The 21724-nt window shown below is 45.1% G+C and overlaps 1 long non-coding RNA gene across 1 annotated transcript; it reads right to left on the reverse strand.

Moving 5' to 3' along the window:
* Positions 1-1630: 1630 nt before the first annotated feature.
* LOC126930737 (uncharacterized) lies at positions 1631-20604 on the reverse strand. The gene is made up of 4 exons (XR_007717675.1): positions 20559-20604; positions 18976-19396; positions 2585-3549; positions 1631-2494 (listed from the first exon to the last, which is right to left on the reverse strand). It is a non-coding gene; the product is annotated as an uncharacterized LOC126930737 (long non-coding RNA).
* Between the last annotated feature and the right edge of the window lie 1120 nt (positions 20605-21724).

The following is a 21724-nucleotide window of genomic DNA, read 5'->3' on the forward strand; positions in this document are numbered from 1 at the left end:
ATTCATTCATTTGTTCACTAAACACTTATTGAACATCTAATGCAAAAAATTGTGCTGTGTACTGGATCTACACCGGAAACCAAAATGGGCATCACAGCTGGACATGGTGGCTCATCCCTGTAATCCCAGCGCTTTGGGAGGCCAGAGTGGGAGGATCACTTGAGCCCAGGAGTTTGAGACCAGTCTGGGCAACATAGTGAAGCCCCATCTCCCTAAAATATAAAAAATTAGCCAGGTGGCCAGACGTGGTGGCTCATGCCTGTAATTCCAGCAATTTGGGAGGCCGAGGCGGGTGGATCACGTGAGGTCGGCAGTTTGAGACCAGCCTGACCAACATGGAGAAATCCCATCTGTACTAAAAATACAAAATTAGCTGAACATGGTGGCACATACTTGTAATCCCAGCTACGTGGGAGCCTGAGGCAGGAGAATCGCTCACACCTGGGAGGCAGAGGTTGTGGTGAGCCGAGATCACAGCATTGCACTCCAGCCAGGGCAACAAGAGCGAAACTCTGTCTCAAAAATAAATAAATAAATAAATAAATAAATAAATAAATAAATAAAATTTTTAAAAAAAGTAGCCAGGTGTGGTAGCACACACCTCTAGTCTCAGCTACTCGAGAGGCTGATGCAGGAGGATCGCTTGAGCCTGGGAGGTCAAGGCTGCAGTGAGCCATGATCACACCACTACAATCCAGTCTGGGCAACAGAACAAAACCTTGTCTCAAAAATCTAAAATAAAAAAAAACAAGCATCACCCCTGATCTTAGGGAGATTCCTGTCTACGATTAAATGAGATTATTTCTATGTAAAACTCACAGCACAGAGCCTGGCAAACAAAACATGCTCCATACAAGTTCACATTATTACTAGTATTATTTCTATGGCCCAGTTGGGATTCGAACAAAAGTCTTTTTGACTCCAAAATCTTTTCCATAAAGATAGCGTTTTGTAGGGGGCCCGCTGAGGTAGGAATAGAAGGGAACTTGAGGATGTTCAGAACAGACTTCAAATGCTAGATTTTTAATACATAGAGCAGCAATCTGCTGTATATATTATACTTCCAAAGCATTCTTAGATCTTCTCATTCTCTTTCTCATCATCCACCCCAGCCTGATGTGCACATGTCTCTCCATTTCCGTAAACACACCCCTCTCCATGGGAATAAATTTATTTCTCCCTTGAACGTGGATCCCGTGTGTTTGATTTGCCTGGAAAGGTGCGGAAACCACCCAGACATAGAGCTAATGGGATGTGACAGAACTCACAGCTTCTCCAGGCCTGGAAGGAAGAATGTTGACAAAGGGGAGCTTAATGAGCTTCCACCCACATTTCAATTATCCTAACAAGCTGCCAGAGGAATCCCTGTTTGCCGTATTGCATTCTGGAAAGTTTTGACAAGCCCAGGAGGAATCTATCAGGCTGAAGCTGAGGGTGCCTAAGGAAAAGAAAAACAGTCTTCCTCCGGAAGGGATGTGCATGGATGACAAGGCCAAGCCAGCAGTCAGTTTTGTCACCTGATATTTGAGAGGGTCCTCTGCTCAAAAAACACTCCCTCCTTAGCTACCCAGTACAATGTATCGGTTACCATAATGCTGCATAACAACCAACCACAAAGCCCCAGTAGTACACGGTAACAATTGACTATTTTCACTCACAAGTCAGTGGGTCAGTTGGGCAGCTCTGATCATCTGAGCTGAGCTTGGCGGGGTTTGCACATGTCTCTGTGGTCAGGCTAAGTGGCTCTGCCGATCTTGGTGGGGCTGTCTCACATATCTGGGACAACTGAGCTGATCCTGCTCTTATTCACATGGTCTGTCATTCTACCCACGGGTTTATTCACGGAACAGCAGGAGAACTCCAAGAGACAGGCCCAAATCATGCAGGGTCTCTTGTTTCCAGGCTCAGAAAAGGTATAATGTTCTTTCCGCCGCATTCTGTTGGTCAAAGCAATCCCAAGACTAGCCCAAATCCAAGGATTGGGAAATAGACTTCAACCCTTGATGAGAGGGGCTAACAAGTCATGGCAAAGAGTGTGGATCCAGAGACACCATTGATGAGGTCCATCAGTGCGGTAAATCTCCCACAACAACGTAAAAGTAACAAAGCACCATGGGTTGAACAGCAGCTGTATGCATATAACAGGATGCTAAAATGGAACGTTTGGGTCTTGGTTTCAGCTGAGGCTCCACGGGCCAAAAACAAAAGGAAATGTTCAAATACCTGACATTTCTAACCTTGCAAAGGGTCTAAATGGAAACAGTTTTCTGACTCTTGGTCCAACGGCCATCTCTGAAAAGACTGAAGCTGGAAACTGGGGAGAGGATTTTTCTGGAGAAAGTAATCCAGTATGAAATTAGTCTCAGTCGCCTTGGAAGAGGAGAGAGGCAATGACTTCTGACCACAGCCTTGCCTGGTGAGAGGAACTTACAGGAAATATCTCTAGTTTGCTGTGAATTCCCTAAGTCTGGGGAGACTGGCATCTGATTGAGACCTGAAAAATGTATAGATTAGTCAGACCACGGCTGGAGACTATCGAGATCTCAGGAGGAGGACTGAGGATAGCACTAGAAGCAGGACTTACCCTGATCCAGGTGCCAAGGATGCATGAGCTTCCCAGGAGTCAAGCAGATGTGCAGAAACTGGAATGGAGGTGTCTTAGAAGCATCCTACCTAAAAGGAGTAGAAAGAGGTACTGACAGCTACCACCTGGCATGGGATCTGGGAAAGAGGCACCACAGGAGGGGAACTGAAGAATCCCCACCTGAACACAGTTCTCAGGTGAACAACTGGGGGACTATGCAGCGTGGACACCACTAACGGGGACCTCAAAGAATCCACAATACACTTCAAAGAATTGACTCAGCTTTGATCACTTGCCAAACCTGAAGGAACTTTAAATACCTGCCAGGCAGAGAGCACCAATGCCAAACTGTGACACTACTGGTCAAGAGAGCCCTTATCTGCCCTCACCTCTCCTCCCTCTGCTCCCTTGGGCCTTTGGCTAGCAATCAGAGCAAAGGTGAGGACCCAGGGAAGCCAACGACAACCCCCTCCCCCAACATCTGAGCTGACAGAGGGGCAACCAGGGCTACTGCTAACCCACACTGATACTACTTCTTTGTTTGAACTAGAAAAAAAAGTACCCACTCCAAGAACTTTACCTCCATTTATCTGAAGTTTGTCATTATATAATCTATTTGTTGTCTATTACTGCATAACATATTTCCCCAAAACTTGGTAGTTTAAAACATTTATTATCTGACAGTTTCTGTGGGTCAGGAATCCAGGCACAGCTGAGCTGAGTCCACTGGCTCAGGATCTCTCACCAGGTTGCAATCAAGGTATCGTCAGGGCTGCAGTCTCAGCTGAAGGTTTGAATGGGGAATAATCCTCTTCCAAGCTCATGCAAGTGGTTGTTGGAAAGATTCAATCACTCTAGGGCTGTTGGCCAGTGGTCATGCTCCCAGTTCCTTAACATGTGGGTCTCTCCACAGGGTAATTCACAACAAGGCAGCTTGTTTCTTCAGAATAAGCAAGAGAGAAAAGCTGGAGAGAGGTAGTGCCAGATAAAAGATAGTCTTTTATAATCTAATATTGGAAGTGACATTCCATCATTTTTACTATTCTATTCATCAGAACAAAATCACTAGGTCCAGCCCCAAGGGGACATGATTACGCAGGATGTGAATACCAGGAGTAGAAGATAATTAGGGGGTTATCACAGAAGTTTATCTACCAGTATAATAAAATATACTGATTTTATTAAAACAACAGGCCACTGCCATCAGCCAAAGAATTGTTATAATAAATACATAGATTGACAATGTATATGACATAAACAATACCCACTAGACTTATGTACTATACAACATGCGAATTATATAAGATTGTGGAGGAAAGATGCTTTAAATCTTTTTCAAACTTTTATTGTACACATTTTCAAGCATTTGTAAAAGTAGGGGATAGGATAACAAAAAATAATAAGATAAACATGATGGTTCTTTTTTCACCTATACCCCAACCCTTTACCCCCAAACCACTAGTTTTTGAAAAGCAAATCTCAGACACATTACTTCATCTTTAGTAATTCAGTGTAAATATCCACATATCATATGTACCATTATTCAATTAAGTACACCTTAATTTCATCTACTATTCAGTTACTGTTCAAATTTCTCCAATTATTTCAGAAATGTCTTTTGTTAAAAAAAAGTTGGTTTGCTTGAAAGAAGGTTTAACTTTAAATGAAACTCGGAGTTTTAACCATTACTTAAGAGCAGGCATTTTAATTACTGACACAGAACTATTCTGTGAGAAAAATGACTTCAGGACATTTTATTATCCAGGAATAGCCAGCAAAGTGATGGGGGCTCCTCAAAATTTTACCCATGGGCAGAGAAAGCTTCGGCTCCCCAGGGCCTTGCCAATGGACAGTGGAGAAAACAGTGAGGGTATCTTCTCACACTCTACAGAATCCCGCTTATTCGCCAGGTGAGTGACACACAGGCTATCTCTAAGCCTCACTACAGTACTTCAGGCGGGTGTTATAATCCTCATTTTAACAGATGAAAAACTTAAACACAGGAGAATTAACTCACCTAAAGTCACACAGCTGTTATTAGGTACAGCCTATATTCCAACTCAGGTCGGTCTGACCTCCCCAAGGGGCTCTGGAAGTCACCTACCAAGTAACACTGTCATAGTCTCAGGGCATTAAGACACTGTGAAAGCCTTTTTTACAGTTGTGACAGATGTTAGCAGAACCAAACCACGTCTTCTATTCATTTTTGTTTCCTTGGACTTGACGCAGAACTGGGCACACAGTACGTGCCGAATAAATATAAAGCCTTGAAGCCACATAGCACAGAACCTTATTCAAAGAAACCTCCGTTCTGGCAGCCAGACAGTCAGTCTGAAAAGCAATTTCCGCCCGCTGCCCCATCTACCATCAGCTTTATCTCAACTTGTTTTCTTGACAATAGCGGCAGGGGTAGAATCAGCTGCAGAGGTTGGGAGCAAGATAGATTCAGGCCCACATTATAGGAACTCACCCGAGAATATTCAATTTCACTGAAACTAGAAACTAGATATTGAGAAGAGTCTGGTGGAGAAGTTCACAGCATTGTTACTTTTGATGGGACAGCTTTGGCCAATAAACTGGATTCTTTCATTCCATGAATCCCTCTCAAAAGTCATTACCTGTATCTGAAACTGTCCGTACTCCCCACCCATGTCTCTTTACCTGACAAACTCCTAATCCTTCAGAGCTCAACAGAAATCTCATTTGCTCAGCCAAGGCTTCTCTGCCTTCCTGGATGAAGTTCCATCCTTCTCATATGTGTACTTATCATGTATTCAGTCCTGTTTCCCCTGGAATGACATGCCAGATAAGGAAAAGATTGCAACTGTCTTGTACCTGGAACATAGTAGGCATTCAATAAATATTTGTTGACCAATTGATTTTTTTAAAAAAAAAAACAAGTTTAAAACTGCAATTACAGCCAGGTGCAGTGGCTCACGCCTATAATCCCAGCACTTTGGGAGGCTGAGGTGGGTGGATCATGACACCAGGAGTTCAAGAGCAGCCTGACCAACACGGTGAAACCCTGTCTCTACTAAACATACAAAAATTAGGTAGCCATGGTGGTGCGTGCCTGTAATCCCAGCTACTCAGGAGGCTAAGGTAGGAGAATCGCTTGAACCTGGGAGGCAGAAGATGCAGTGAGCCGAGATTGCACCACTGCACTCCAGCCTGGGCGACAGAACAAGACTCTGTCTAAAAAAGAAAAAAAAAAAAACTGCAATTGCTGAAGTCTCTTAAAAAATATCACAGAGCACAGAGGCATTCCATTCATACAATAGAGCAAAGCTTGAAATGCACTTCCATCTCATTGTGTTCCCCACAAAACGCTCCAGTACATTCTTCTCTTCTCTTTTATAAACTCCCTAAAATCTCCAAATCTAGCCATGCCCCCTGGCTTGTGTTCCCTAGTCTTCTCTTCCCATGCAGCAGTTTCTCCTATGAATCGACTGAGCCTTTCTATCTCTTTTGAGTTTTCACATTTATCCATTATCCAGATTCTAGAAAGCAAAGAAAGCCTTGAAACTGACTCAATAATCTTCCCTCCTTGGAAAGTGAGACAGGACCGTAAACTCCTAAAGGCATGGATTTATGCCCATTTTTGTTCCCTGCTGTGTTCTCAGTCTTTAACTGATGCTTAGCCAAGATTTACTAGTCGAACAATATAGTTCTCTTAAGCTTATCATATATTTTTGTTGTTGACGATGAATAAGCAACAAGAGGTGTCGCCCGAGTGAAAGGAGGAAAGGAAAAGTTTAATAAGGAATAGATTCTCTATTTGGAAGTCTAAGATGGGAAGTCTGCCTGAAGAACCATACCAAATGGAACACAGCCCCTGGTCATTCTCAGACTAGACCAGCCTCTGTGTGCTGCTGAATCAGCAGAAAACAGCACGGGAGACATGAACGAGGTACAGCTCGGCAGCGTGGCAGCAATTTGGCTGACAATTTCCTTCTATGTTTCAGCATAATTGAATTAGCATCCATGGAGACTGTCTCCCAGACATCAGCAAATGCAATACTGTGGAGCAGGCACCGCAATTCATCTGGCATTATGAGGCACTGAATTGCCATCCAACCCCGCACCTCTCCTTGTTGCTTTGTGTGTGCTCATTAGAGAAAATTAGGTGGATGCGACAAGCCTGGGAACAATTAAAATCTTCCCACTTAGCCAATTCCCAGCAGTGGTGTCCAAGTTCTCCCAATATGCACTCGGCTTGCTCAGCTAGTACGCGCAACTTCCTGGATGTGCTTTCAAATTTTAAGCAATGGATAAAAATTCATTTTGCTCCAGCTGAGGATAGGAATTGTTAGGGCACAGAGGGACAGCCATGATATGAACCAACCAGAACATCATCCATAGCGGATAGCATCGAGACCAGGAGTCCTGGAACTCAGTCCAACTAGGAAGAGCATTTGTCAAGACAAGTCTAGGGCAGTGGAGCTGGGTGGTGAGTCAAAGTCAAGGGCCAGGGAGACAGCATCCAGCGTTGCATCCAGAGGGCTAACAGAAACTAGACGTTGCGGGTATCAAAAGCAGGATGCAGCAGAGAGTGAGGAATAGCACTGAGCACATGATTCAGAACCAAGGTTCTGAACATCAAGAAAGTGCTAGATTAAACAGAGGCTATGGGTGGCCAGTTAAAGAATTGTATTCTGCTGGCTGGAATGGCTTACAGCTGCTGGGGAGCAGAGTGGTGTGAGGAAAAGAGTATATTTGTGGAGTCATATGGATCCTCTGCTTCCTCAGTGGAGAAAGAAAGAAACCCATTTTGCAAAGTTAGGAAAGGATTAGAGATGTGCTAGGAATAAAGGTATTATCTGAATAACAGGGCTTTGTCTTAGTTTGAGTTCCACCAGAAAGGGATTGTATTCATCCATTCTCACACTGCTATGAAGAAATACCCAAGACTGGGTAATTTATAAAGGAAAGAGGTTTAATTGACTCACAGTTCCTCATGACTGGAAAGGCCTCAGGGGAATTACAATCATGGTGGAAGGTGAAACAGGCATGTCTTACATGGCGGCAGCTAAGAGAAGTGAGTGCTGAGCAAAGGGGGAAGCCCCTTACAAAACCATCAGATCTTGTGAGAACTCACCCACTATCATGAGAACAGTATGAGGGTAACCACCTCCTTGATGCAATTACCTCCCACCAGTTCCCTCCTATATGGGAACTACAATTCAAGATGAGATTTGGGTGGGGACACAGCCAGAACATATCAGGGACCCTGAGATCAGGATGTGAGTAAAGTACTTTATTTGGGAAGTGATGGGAGAGGAGTGAAATGTATTAGTCTGTTTTCACGCTGCTGATAAAGACATACCTGAGACTGGGAAGAAAAATAGGTTTAATGGAATCATAGTTCCACGTGGCTGGGGAGGCCTCACAATCATGGCGGAAGGCCAAAGGCACTTCTTACATGGTGGCAGCAAGAGAAAATGAGGCAGAACTGAAAGCAGAAACACCTTATAAAACCATCAGTTCTCATGAGACTTACCCCCTACCATGAGAACAGTATGAAGGAAACTGTCCCCATGATTCAATTGTCTCCCACCAGGTCTGTCCCACAACACATGGGAATTATGAGAGTACAATTCAAGATGAGATCTGGGTGGGGACACAGAGTCAAACCATATAATGGGGGAAAAGAGTCAGAGAAGAGAAAAAAACAATAAAAGGTTTTTAAAATCAAGCCAAATACCATTTTGATGGGCATCAAAAATAACTTCCTAGGGACTCTGCAAAGCATGCAGAATACATGCCTCAATGTTCTTCCAACTCAGCAGTGAGGGATCTGGGAGCTTTATATACCAACTCCCATCAGTCATTGGCTGATGGCTTCTCCCGGAGGATGTTAATTCCCTGGCACTTCTGGTCTCCTTGGGAATGGGCAGACTGGTCTTCCTCATCTTCAGAGAAAGCCCCCAAGAGATGGCGATACTGAGAGATGACAGTTGGCCTTTCAGGGTTGCTATGATAAATTCTGATGGGGCACTGACCACTTCTACTGCCAGTTTTGGGAGAGAACATGGCACAGAACTCCATCAATTCTATCTAAAAAATCTCCCTTCCAATTTTCTCCCCTCTCCACGCTTCAACATGGACTCTTTTATGTCCTCAAATTAGAGGAAAGGCTAAAGGCACATGAAACAAGTTCTGGCCACCTCCTTTGCTGGTCATGTTGAGAGTCTTGCACCTCACTTTGGAGCATTGGATGAGTTGGCATTTACTGTTTTGTTCTTGGCTTTCTTAAAGCAGGGGTCCCCAAGCCCTAGGCCACAGCGTGTTAGGAGCAGGGACACACAGCAGGAGGTGGGCAGGCAGACAGCGAGCAAAGCTTCCTCTATATTTACAGCTGCTCCACATCCCTCTCATCACTGCCGGAGTGCTGCCTCCTGTCAGCTCAGCGCAACATCCGATTCTCATAGGCACACAACCCCTATTGTGAACTGTGCATGCGAGGGACCTAGGTTGCACGCTCCTTATGAGAATCCAGGGCCAGATGATCTGTCACTGTCTCCCATCACCCCCAGATCAGACCGTCTAGTTGTAGGAAAACAAACTCAGGGCTCCCACGGGCTCTACATTATGGTGAGTCATATAATTATTTCATTATATATTAAAATGTAATGATAGAAATAAAGTGCACAATCAATGTCATGTGCTTGAATCATCCCAAAACCATCCCCCGACCCGGTCTGTGGAAAAATTCTCTTCCACAAAGCCAGTCCCTGGTGCCAAAAAGTTTGGGGATGGCTGTTTTACAGGACTCAGTCCAAACTGAGACAATGTGTCCCATTTGAACACCAGCAGAAGTGGTCAGTGCCCCATCAGGATTCACCATATCAATGCAGAAAGGCCAACTGTCATCTCTCGGGGGACAGCAGGGGTGCACTCCTCCCACCTGAAGCCTGATGAAAGGGATTCTGCAGAGAGGTCTTGGAGAGCTTGATTTCTGTCCCCCAGTGATTGGGGAACCCTGTGGACTACAGTCTGACTTGCACCTGAGAAATCCAAGGGGCCCAGGGATAGCTGAAGAGGGCTTCAATCTGGCAAGCAGCCGCACTTCCACCAAAGGCCAGTGTTTTCTGTGGGGGGCAGGAGATAGAGAGAGAGTGTGTACAAGCAAGCTGACCTAGGGATATTTGAAAGATGTTTTGCCTGATCTTCGCACGCATGATGAGCCTCTGTGAAGGGGATGTCATGCATGACTGGACAGTTGGAATGTGAAGCTCGTGCAGCTCCAGTGCGGAGAACTACAGGTAAGAGACCTGCATACAGCATCCCTGAAGATGGACGTGTCCTCAGTGCACTGAACAAAAGCTCTCGCTCAAGAGTGTTGCAGACATCCAGCCATGTTCCGCTCTTAGGATGTACATGCCCATGCGGGCTTACAGAAACCTAGAGAAAGGGAAAGGCTTTTTCTAACTTGCACAAGACAGCATCCATTTGCCAAGCTGAGCATACATGAGGCTGTGTCTGATCCCTTTTTTTCTAATCCCTACAAAGATCTTGTGTTTCGAAGCCAATGGAGACAGAGTTCCAAAGTTCACACGAACTCACCATGAGAGAGTGGCATCCTGCAGGACCCAGCTCACAGCAGCAGTCCCAGCTAAGCCGGACCTTTTTCTACCCCTTGTCTCTTCCCACTGTGCCCTCACCAACCTTAAAGGGACAAGGGCAGCCTGGCTGGGGAAGAGATGGGAGGGCAAAATTACCACTCTCTTAGAGAAAACTCACGTAGCTGACGGTATCCATTTCCCACTGCAGCTTCTGCCTGCAGCAAGTCTGAGCAAATGAAGTCAGAGGCATGACCCTGCGCTGGACTGGACACATTAATCACTGAACTAAAGTGGTGTGGGGGACCACAGATGCCAATGACATTTTTATTACCTACAAATAACAAATATGTAACAAAGGGGCCTGGCTGACATTCATTCAGAGGCAGAGGGGACTGGTCCTGGGATTACACAATAGGGGAGGGGGCAACAAAAGTAGCTTTATGATTGTATCCTACATCTCTGCTCTTTCAATATACGGGCTATTTAGAGAAAACATCCAATAGGCATTGTACATGGAAAGCCTCCAAAAGGCACTCACTAAGTGGTTGCTCTTGTTATTATGAGCTGCTTGTGCAGGTGAAGGTTAAACCAGACTTTCAGAGCTAAATGCCAAGAGGGTTGCTCTTGGTTATCAGCCCTGGGCTGGACAGGCTAGGAGGAGGAAATGAGTGGCTGGGAGCAAGGTCTATAAACCAGAGTGGAGCATGAGGGGCCCTCCACAGCACCACCGCTGGGTCGTCAGCCACAGGAAAACTGCACATGTTGTGATCATGATGCTGGCTCCTGGAAGAGCATCTTTCTTTTCCCCGTTGGACGGCAATTTGAGAAGGAGATTTGCTGATTTGTCTTTCTGAAGCTAAACATCACGGTGGGTTGGGGAGGGAAGTTGGGGTGAGAGTCAAGACTGTCTGCCGCCTGCACCAGCATCATCATGCAAAGAGGACCGCTCACCCAGAGCTCAGGTCCCAGGCACAGTACAGACGCAGGTAGAGCTTCTGTTCCTCCGGGGTTTAGGGAAACTGCCCTGGGACGCCTCATGCAGATGCCAAAAAAATAAAGTCAGAACTAAGACGAAGGGATACCCACACACAACCTAGGCATTCACCGGTTTCTTTCTTTACCCAAGGGCAATGGAGATGAGCTGTTTTATTTATACCTGATACACACTTCAATAGGGAACTCTTTAGCTGAGCTAGCTCCTTTTTCTGTAAAACACAGAGCTCCTTGAGGGCAGGGACTGTGTCTCAACTCATCTTTGACTCCCTAGGACCTAACCCAAGGCCTGGGTAATACAACAGAAGGTGAGTGGGCTTTAAGCTCATATAAATTAGGGTTTGAATTGCAACTCTGTCACTTACTAGCGTGTGACCTCAGGCAGGTCACCTCACCTCTCTGAAGTTCAATTTCCTCATCTGAAACACGGAAATAAAAATACCTACCTTCAAGTTTTGGAGAAGCAGAACTAAATTTAAATTTAATATGCTGATTATGGTAACTGGCCCCCAGAAAAATAGTAATTATCACCATCATCATCATCATCCTTATTTTCCTTTAACATCCTCTCAGTTCCTCAGTTATGTTCAGACGGCTCTGGTTCTCTTACTGAATTTACTGCAAACATTGCCAGATCATTTACACACCGAAGACATCTCCCAATTTTGGCACGAATCCTTAGTTACACAGTCTGTAAACATAGTCAGAGCTAAAAATACTTTTTCATTATCGGATAAGAAGATTCCTTTCTTTTCCTTTCTGCTGTCTCCTCATGCTCTAGCTCTGCCCCAAGTGGGTCCTGAGAAAAGTAATCTTGTGTGACATGTGAGCTTTGTATCTAAAATCAAATTTGGCATCCCAGTTCCCTATAGGGCAAGTGTAGCATTTTCACACATTTCCAAAACGTCAAAGAAAATAGCTGCCCCTTTTGTTTCATGCCAGTTTCCTCCAAATCAGTTTTCTACTCATTAATTTATCTGAGATTCAGTTGCTCAATCTGTAAAATGGATCCGTAAAGTGATCTAAAAACACTGTCTTCACACGTAGGAATGCTCTGAAGACGGATGAGTGGCCAGAGAACTCAGCTTACTTACATGGCCACTTTCATCAATCCCCACTGTACCAGTGAAGGAAATCAGTGGGCCTGTCCTTCCCAGCTGCTGGTCAACATTATGTCCAGGCTGAGCTTGATCAGATTTGCTCTGCTGAGCCGAAGGAAGCGACTCTATGACACTTTTCATGAATTCTGATCAAATGCCCCACCCAGGGTAGCTACGGAGTCCTGCTGTGTTTTTCCTGTTTAACCCTTCTGGAACTCTGTAAGTTACAGAAGACATAGGAGAGAGGAGAGTGTTTTGGGGGGAGTGGAGGGACCCGTCGCAGGGCTTGTGAGTGGCCGTAGTTAGAGACAAGGCTGAAAGGAAGCAAGACAGGACGGCGAGGGTGAAGAAACTGCAGGTAGAGGTGTCTAAATATCATGCATTAGGCATCAGGACTGGGGCAGGAATCAGAACAGAAAAGAGTATCTTTCTCTTTTCTGACTCCATCAAGTCACCACACATGGAAAACTGGATTTCTTGTGTGGAAAGTCCCCAAAAAAGGAAAAAGGAGAGGTGAGCAGGAACAACCATTGCAGATATCACTTACTGAGCACTGTGCTAGGCGCCTTACATAGAGTCTATATTTAATCCTCCCGATAACCCAAAAGTTTGGTGGTATCATTATGCTTTTCATACCGAGATGGTAACTGACCCAGAGAAGTGCCTTCCTCGACATTCCCCAGCTCGCTCTATCTGCCAGGCCTTTAATGTTTCCATCATTCATTCAATCTTCAGCCATCATCGACTGAGTGTTAGACTCTGTGCCAGGCACTAGAAGGGTTCCAATCAGGTAAGCAGAGAGAAGAGAGGAAAAGAATTTCAGAGAAAGGGTAAAGGGGTGAAGACAGCACAAAGCCAGAATGCAGGAGAGTTCTGGAATTCAGAGCGTGCTTAGAATGCCAGGGAAGCAAGTGAGTCAGGCCCACCTAGGAGGTTCCTCAGGGAAATCATCCCCATAGTCCCACCTCCTCCCCAGTTCCCCAGTTCCAGTGTCACTGCAACAAGAGAAGCCTGTGGGGTTATGGAGCAAGTTTTGTTTTTTTCTAAAGTCCCAGGAACAATGGGGCCAGCAACCCATGCCCAAGTCAATCAGAAACAGAGCCACAGTCCCTGGAAGGAACAGGTGTCACCTAATCCCACCAGGAAGATATGTCTCCCTAAATCATGGTTTTCCAGAAACAGCCAGTAACACTTACCGAGCAATTTACCTTGTCCCGAGCTCTTATAGGCATTTCACATACATGAGCCCGTTTAACCTTCACTCTGTGAGGTAAATAGGTTAATGATCCCCCATTTCACAGATGAGCTAAATGAGGTTTGGGACTTGGAAGCTGCATAGTCAAGATTCAAATCCAGATTTATCAAACTCCGAAGGCTTTTTCTGAACCCCTGTGCCATGCCATCCCTCCTACCATCTTGCAACTGTGAGCTCACCCCACTTCTCAGGTTGGCCTACTCCTAAGAGGGCTATCGCAGGAAAAGCAGCATAGTAGCTCTGCCCCTTATGAGCTAGGTGATCTTGGGCAAGTGACTTCATCTCCCGGAGCCTCAGTCTCCTCATCTGTGCAATAGGAACTATATCCTAGAGTTCTTGGGGGCCCTTTACACAGGACTTTGTCATAGGAAATGTGCACACTGGAGATGATCCATCCCTCTTAGGAGTCTTCTACACCATCCTCACTGTTCCATTGGCAAAACAAAGCCGAGCAGACCCTGGAATGGTGAAGAAAAGGCCACAGCTATTTGCAACAACCAGTCACTGAGACCTAGCAGCCAAGATAGGATTTTGCTCATCCTTTTTTTCCGAGAAGGCTGGTCACATGACGATAGGTATTCGATAAATATTTCTTCTGAAAACATACACACACACATGCACACATACAAACACACACACAGCGGAAAGGAAATACATCAGCATGTTCTCCCTGGTTATCTCCAAGCTGTGGAAACTTTATCTTTCTGTTTGCTTATCTGATTTTTCTGATTTTTCTATGTTGAGCATGTATTACTTGTGGCACTGAGATCTTGAAAGACACACATCTCACTATAGATTACCTCTGGGAAATGAAAATGGGAAAAATTAATTAGGAGGACTTTTTTAAAGCTTTGTGTTCATTCTTCATTTTTGTGTTACTTCTGAAATTTTTTACACTCTCCTTTTAGTTCAAATTTATTTTCTTCTTTTTCTATTCCACCAAAAAGTCTTCCTCTGGATGGAATATTCACCAACACCCTCTCCCCAGCCCCAAAAGATTACGAGGAAGTGGAGTCCAGCTAATCTTTTCCTGTGTCTTTGGGAATTTGCTTGCTGTCTGACCCAGATGCTCTACACATGCTCATAAAAACCTTCTGCCAAACTTCATTAGCCATTTAGGCTGCTGTGGTGCTATTCTGAGTACCTTATCTTCTGGCATTAATTTAAAGCAACATTGTCTCACCTGTGTAGGCATGCTTCCATGAGTTAGAGCCTTAAAAAATGGACTGCAATGGATTTTGTCAAAAATTGCCAAAAATCAAAATGTCTGGTTTCATCTCCTATCTCATTTCCAAATCATTAGTAGCAACTGCCTATAGCACTTAGTAGGAAAGACCCTGAGACCATTCCCAGGTAGAGCAAAAACAATCAAACCGCAAGAAGTTAAAAACACCGGCCAGGCATGGTGGCTCACCTGTAATCCCAGCACTTTGGGAGGCCGAGGCAGGCAGATTACTTAAGGTCAGGAGTTCAAGACCAGCCTGGCCAGCATGGTGAAATCCCGTCTTTACTAAAAATACAAAAATTAGCCAGGCATGGTGGCTGGTGCCTGTCATCCCAGCTACTCGGGAGGCTGAGGCAGAAGAATCGCTTGAATCAGGAGGCAAAGGTTGCAGTGAGCCGAGATCATGCCACTACACTCCAGCCTGGGGGACAGAGCGAGACTCCGTCTCAAAAACAAACAAACAAACATACACCATAGCCTTTATGAATTAATGTTTTCTGCTAATGGATTACTGATGTCCGCCATGGCACGAAATCAAGGGCTACTGGCATATCTGATATCCCAAATCTAATGAAACATGTCCTCCTTTCACTCCAAAGAAGCAAACTGGTGGGACTCCCATGTGGTACAGTGTGGCAATAACACAGCTATTATTTGTGAAGTGCCACTTTGATTTATTTTATTTTATTTTATTTTATTTGAGACGGAGTCTTGCTGTGTCATCCCAGGCTGGAGTGCAGTGGTGTGATCTCGGCTCACTGCAACCTCTGCCTCCTGGGTTCAAACGATTCTCCTGCCTCAGCCTCCCAAGTAGCTTGGATTACAGCCACCTGCCACCAGGCCCAGTTATTTTTTTTTCTTGTACTGGAGTGCCACTTTGAGCAAAGGATTTTCCATACCTAACACATCTTACAGCAACTCCCCAGTTATCAGGACAGTTTTGGTTACAAGCGTCAGACAGCCAACTCACACTAGCTCAAGCAAAAAGGGTGTGTTTTGGCTCATGTAACTGAGAGGAGAACTGAGTTCGAGCTTAAAAATCACAGGAAGAGCTTTAGGACTGACACCAGTGGCGGGTTCCAGCAGACTTCTCTTTCTCTTATCTCTGTGTGTATTTGCATGCTGATCTCTCATTTCCTCTTTGCTGTGGTTTGAAGGTAACCCCCAAAGTTCACGTGTTGGAAACTTCATCTCAAACGCAACCATGTTGGGAGGTGGGGCCTAACAAGAGGTAATTGGGTCATGAGGGCTCTGGCCTCATGAATGGATTAAGGTTGTTATTTCAAGAGTGGCTTTGTTTTTTTGGTTTGTTTGGTTTTTATTGTTTTTGTTTCTTGTGATGGAGTCTCGCTCTATTGCCAGGTTGGAGTGCAGCGGTGCAACCTCAGCTCGTTGCAACCTCTGCCTCCCAGGTTCAAGCGATTCTCCTGCCTCAGCCTCCCGAGTACCTGGGACTACAGGTGAGCGCCACCACGCCCGGCTAATTTTTGTATTTTTAGTAGAGACGGGGTTTCACCATGTTGGCCAGGCTGGTCTCGATCTCCTGACCTCGTGATCCGCCCACCTTGGCCTCCCAAAGTACTGGGATTACAGGCGTGAGCCACTGCACCCAGCTGAGAGTGACTTTATTTTAGCAAGTTCCAGTCCCTCTTGCTCTTGCACTTAATTACCCTTCTTTCATGGGATGACACAGCACAAAGGCCCTCTCCAGATGTAGGCCCCACTACCTTGGACTTCTCAGCCTCCAGAACTGTAAGAAATACGTTTCTTTTCTTTATAAATTACCTGGTCTGTGGTATTGTTATAGCAACACAAAACAGATTAAGACACTCATACTACAAACAGGCCTCTCCCATACGAAGAGGAATATGGTTGCTGTTTTCCCAGGCATAGAGTGCTAACTTTTCCCAACATGTGTTTATCAGTCCCAGGGGAAAACTCTGATTGGACTGTTTGGTCGTATGGCCATTCTTTGGGCCAATCACTGTTGTCAGGTAATTTGGTCAGAATTCAGCTATATTCCCATCCTTCTGACCAAGGGGTCTGTGTCTACCAATAAAAGAAAGGTTTGAGAAGCTTAATAGTCATTTAAAAATCAGGGCCACCACGAACAGTTGTGCAGGTTGCATGCTGCACAAGGGCACCAGCTGAGTGGATAAGGAAGGAATAAAATCCTGCCTGTGCCCTGTTTATGGAGCAAGCCATAAACTCTGGCCCCAGGTACATCTGCTACAATTGTTCTAATTCATAACATGGTGTTATGCAGGCTGGCATTAGCCCAAGGAAAAAGCAACAGCTACTGCAAGACACTACAGTCCCTAGGAAGTAAATAATGATTATCCCATTTTTAAGATGAGAAAACAGAGCTCACAGAGGCCAAGTGAATCACCCAAGGCTATACAGGAGTCTCTCCTTATTCCCAACGCCTAGCAGATGCCTGAAACCATGGATACTACTGAGCCCTGTATATATATATATTTTTTTCCTATGAAACAAACCTATAATAAAGTTTAGTTTATAAATTTGGCACAGTAAGAGATTAACCACAGTAACTAATAATAAAATAGAACAATTATAACAATGTACCGCAATAAGTTATGTGAATATGGTCTATCTCTCTTCTAAATATCTCACTGTAATGTATTCATCTCTGTTCAGACAGCAGTGGACCACAGGTAACTGAAACTGGGAAAAGTGAAACCGCAGATAAGGGGGAATTACTGTACAGCAGTAAACAGTAGAGTCAGGATTCGAACCCAGATTTGTGTAGCTCCAAAGCCTGTGTTTTGCCTATCATAACCCACTCAACACCCTGTAAGAGAAATGGGACCCACCAGGCTCCTAACAGCATGAAGAAGCAGTGAGAGAAGTGGATTCTTGTGCCTCTTCTCTCTGAAAACCCAGTTAACCCCACAGAAACAAACAAGCCACTTAAGAAAGCCAATCCAAGCCCAAGACAAAACACTCCAAAAAAAAACCTGTGTTTGCAAACAGCTTGAAAGTCATGGTGTTCCACTTAAAAAGGTAATTTCTTGCTTGGAACAGTGAGAAATTAGATGCAATCTGTTTTGATTTCTTCATAATTTAGGACACGCTTTAGTGACCAATCTGCACACGTGCCAGCATCCTTCTGTCCTGAGGGTGTGCTGGCTTGGTTTGTGTCTCTGTTCATAAAGGAAGTCTAATCATCCCACAGGAAAAGTGGCCTAGAATTTCTACCACAGGCATGGAGACAGGCTGAGCAGCCTCTTCCTGGATATTCTTATTAATAAGAATAAGAATAATTACCATTTACTGGGCTTTTACTGTGTGTCAGGTCTGGCACTGAAAACATCCATCACCACAAAACCTTATTGGGATGGGGTTGGGGGGATATTTTTTGTACTCAGCATCTGAACACCCTTCCTCTGTAGGAGGAGAATCCCCCACTGGGCAGTTCTTGGTAGGAGCTGGACCTGCCTCCCTCCATAGGCTCAAAAGAGGCCAGAAATCCATGAGCTCCCCATGATCCTTTCAATATATTTTGTTTCTAAAAAAATAGACTGTATTGTTTAGAGCGGTTTTAAATTCACAACAAAATTGAGAGGAAGATACAGATTTCCCGTATATCTCCCTCCTCCAACATTCTCCCCCACTGTCAACATCCCCCACCAGCGCAGTCCAATTGTTACAACCAATGAACCTACACTGACACATCATCACCCAAAGTCTGTAAGAACATGTGCCCACCAGTACAGTCTCATACAGAGTCGTTTTGCTGCCCTGAAAATCCCACCTACTCATCCCTTCCTCCGTCCTAACACCTAACAACCCCTAATCCTTTTATTGTCCCCATCGTTTTGCCTTTTGCAAAATATCACGTCCCTGAAATCATACCATGTGTGGCCTTTTCGGTTGACTTCTTCCTCTTAGCAATGTGCATTTCATTAAGTTTCCTCCACATCTTTTCATGGCTTGATGGCTCATTTCTACATTCTATGTTTGCTTACATTAACCAAAGTCTATTTCTGTTGCTGGCATCCAAGCACCCTGCTACAAAAAAAGTGCTGTTATCCCCATTTTACAGATTAAAAACAACAACAACAACAACAAAAAACCCTGAGACTCAGAGAGACAAGACTAGGTGGAAGGGTAGAAAAGCTACAAAGGGCAGAGGAAAGCTGCAGGAAAGCATGCAGGCGGCACGATGCAGTTGAGAGGAGTGCAGTTTTGTAGTCAGGAACTCGGATATGAGGGCCGGCTTCATCACTTACCCGCCGGGGGGCCTCTGGAAAGTTGCTTAACTTCTCTTCATTTCTTCATCCATAAGGAAATGGGTCTCCATTTCTTCATCCATAAAATTCAGGTTACTGTGCCTGTAACAAGCAATTCTTGAGAGTATTAAAAGAAATCAGGTATAGGCCAGGTGTGGTGGCTCACACCCATAATCCCAGCACTTTGGGAGGCCAAGGTGGGCGGATCACTTGAGGCCATGAGTTCGAGACTAGCCTGGCCAACATGGTGAAAACTTGTCTCTACTAAAAATACAAAAATTAGCTGGGCATGGTAGCATGTGCCTGTAGTCCCAGCTACTCAGAAGGCTGAGGCAGGAGAATAGCTTGAACCTGGGAGGCGGAGGTTGCAGTGAGCCGAGATCTTGCCACTGTACTCCAGCCTGGGAGACAGAGCGAGACCCTGTCTCAAAAAAAAAAAAAAAAAAAAAAAAGAAGAAAGAAAAAAGAAAAACAAAGAAATCATGTGTATATTGCACTTAACACAGTGCCTGTCTCAACATGTGTTAGCTGTGGTATCTGTTATTGCTATTATTTGTGTTCATTAACCTAATTCTATCATACCCTGTTATAAACCAGGACTATCTGACCATCTGGAAGGATTCTGTTTGCTCTATTTTGTCCTTTCCTCAACCCCCAGAGCTGCAGGTGAGGGAAAGGAGAGGATGAGTGACCCTTCTGCCTGGAGATTCTTGACATGAGGGGACGTCTGAAACTAGACATTCTGTCTGCTTCTTTCCATATCTCAGGGGAACCCTAGCGCAAGCGAGTGGGGACCCGGCCTGTGCTCATTGATTACACTAATGATGATGGATTTCCTCCCCTTTCGCACTTAATCAACAGCTGCCCAGTGTTTTATCACCATTTCCCAGGGCAGAGCAGGCCACCCCAACCCCTACTCACGAGGGCCTTTTCTTTCTTACTCCATGTGACCCAGAACAGAGCCCATTAAAGAACTCACTCATTTCTCCACCCTCCACCCCTTTAATTACAAACAGTGCTGAGAGTTGAATAACACAGAACAAAAGACAGATTTATTTACCCCAGGACATAAACAAGATTATCAGAAACAGGCATTCAGAAGCCCTTAGCTCCTGGGAGAATTTTAATTTGCTGACCCCTGGCTTACAGAAATCTTAGGTCTTTTCACATAATTATAAAACCCCAAGAGTTTTGCCTGCTTGAGTTATTTATTGGCACGCATCCCCAACCCGGCTGCTGGCTCTCATTGGCCAATTACAGGCATCTCCACTGGGACTTTGAAACAGGCTCTTCTGAGACAATGCAGGAAGGCTGAAAGAAATTCTCTTTTCCTTGGTGAAGTTTTCCTACTGGCGGCTCCCTGGAATGACCGAGGTACACAAACAGGAGGGAGAAGGAGGCATGATTACATTGATTAGAACACTTTGGGTTACAAATCACTTAATCCCACATCGAACTGGCATTAAACCAAAAAGGGACTGTATTGTAACTGAAAAGTCCACCATTAAAGTTACCTTCAGGCACAGCTCAATTCCGGGGCTATAACCATGTCAGTGGGCTCGGTCTCTCTCTACATCTCTCACCTGTTTGCCTCCAGGTCGCTGGCTTCTTTCTCATGGGAGAAATGGTCCCCAGCCCTCCTAAGCTTCCAACCTATCAGCTCCTAGAATTAAGTCTCATTCGCTCAGCTTTGGTCATGTGCCCATAGGGAACCAATCACTGTGGCTGGAGGAGGAAATATGCTGATTGGCTAGACCTGGGTCATGTGCCCAATTTTTTTGTTTTTGTTTTTGTTTTTGTTTTTGTTTTTGTTTTTGTTTTTTTGAGATGGAGTCCGGCTCTGTCGCCCAGGCAGGAGTGCAGTGGCAGGATCATGGCTCGCTGCAACCTCCACCTCCAGGGTTCAAGTGATCTTTCCATCTCAGCCTCCCAAGTAGCTGCGATTACAGGTGCCTGCACCATCACCCCGGCTAATGTTTTTGTATTTTTAGTAAAGACAGAGTCTCACCAAGTTGGCCAGATTGGTCTGGATCTCCTGACCTCAAGTAATCCGCCCGCTAGGCCTCCCAAAGTGCTGGGATTACAGGCGTGAGCCACAGTGCCCAGCAAGTATACCCTATCTTGTATCTGGGGTGGGACCAATTCTATCTGAACCATATGGGCTAAGGCATCATGGGGTGAGTCCTCAAAGAAAAGTCAGGGTGTGTACCCAGGAAAAGGGAGACAGATGTTGAGCAGATAAAAGCAATGAAATGCTTCGCTTTTATCTATCCATCATAGTATTCCTCTGGGTTCGGGGTTACAGGACACCCCACACTCTTCCTGGAGCAGCTTGGAAGTGGCCACTTTAGCATGTTAGGGGTTAAATTGTTTTCTCCCCCTAAATGTACAGCTTGACATCGTAACCCACCCACTTCAGAGTGTGACTGTGACGGTTAATTTTAGGTGATGTGTAGGGGAAAACTCTTCTCAAACTCAAGCTTAGTTTTTCATCTACTCTCACACCACAACAACCATCAACACAGAAGGCTTCTGTGACCAAATGTGGGGCGGCAGTTTCCCCACATACCAAGCCGCAGACACCGGTTGGGTGTCCTCTAATTCAGTTCTGACACCATCTACCTGGAGATAGTATCGTATCCCACAGGTTGAGGGCTCAGTCCCCAAGACTGCCTCTCTACACACACAAACCAGTTGCAAGTTTGGAACTTCTGGCAGATCGGTTTCAAGTTGGGGTTCCCCAACCCCC

This window comes from Macaca thibetana, chromosome 11 (genome assembly GCF_024542745.1).
Source record: "Macaca thibetana thibetana isolate TM-01 chromosome 11, ASM2454274v1, whole genome shotgun sequence".
NCBI classification, from domain to species: Eukaryota; Metazoa; Chordata; class Mammalia; order Primates; family Cercopithecidae; genus Macaca; species Macaca thibetana.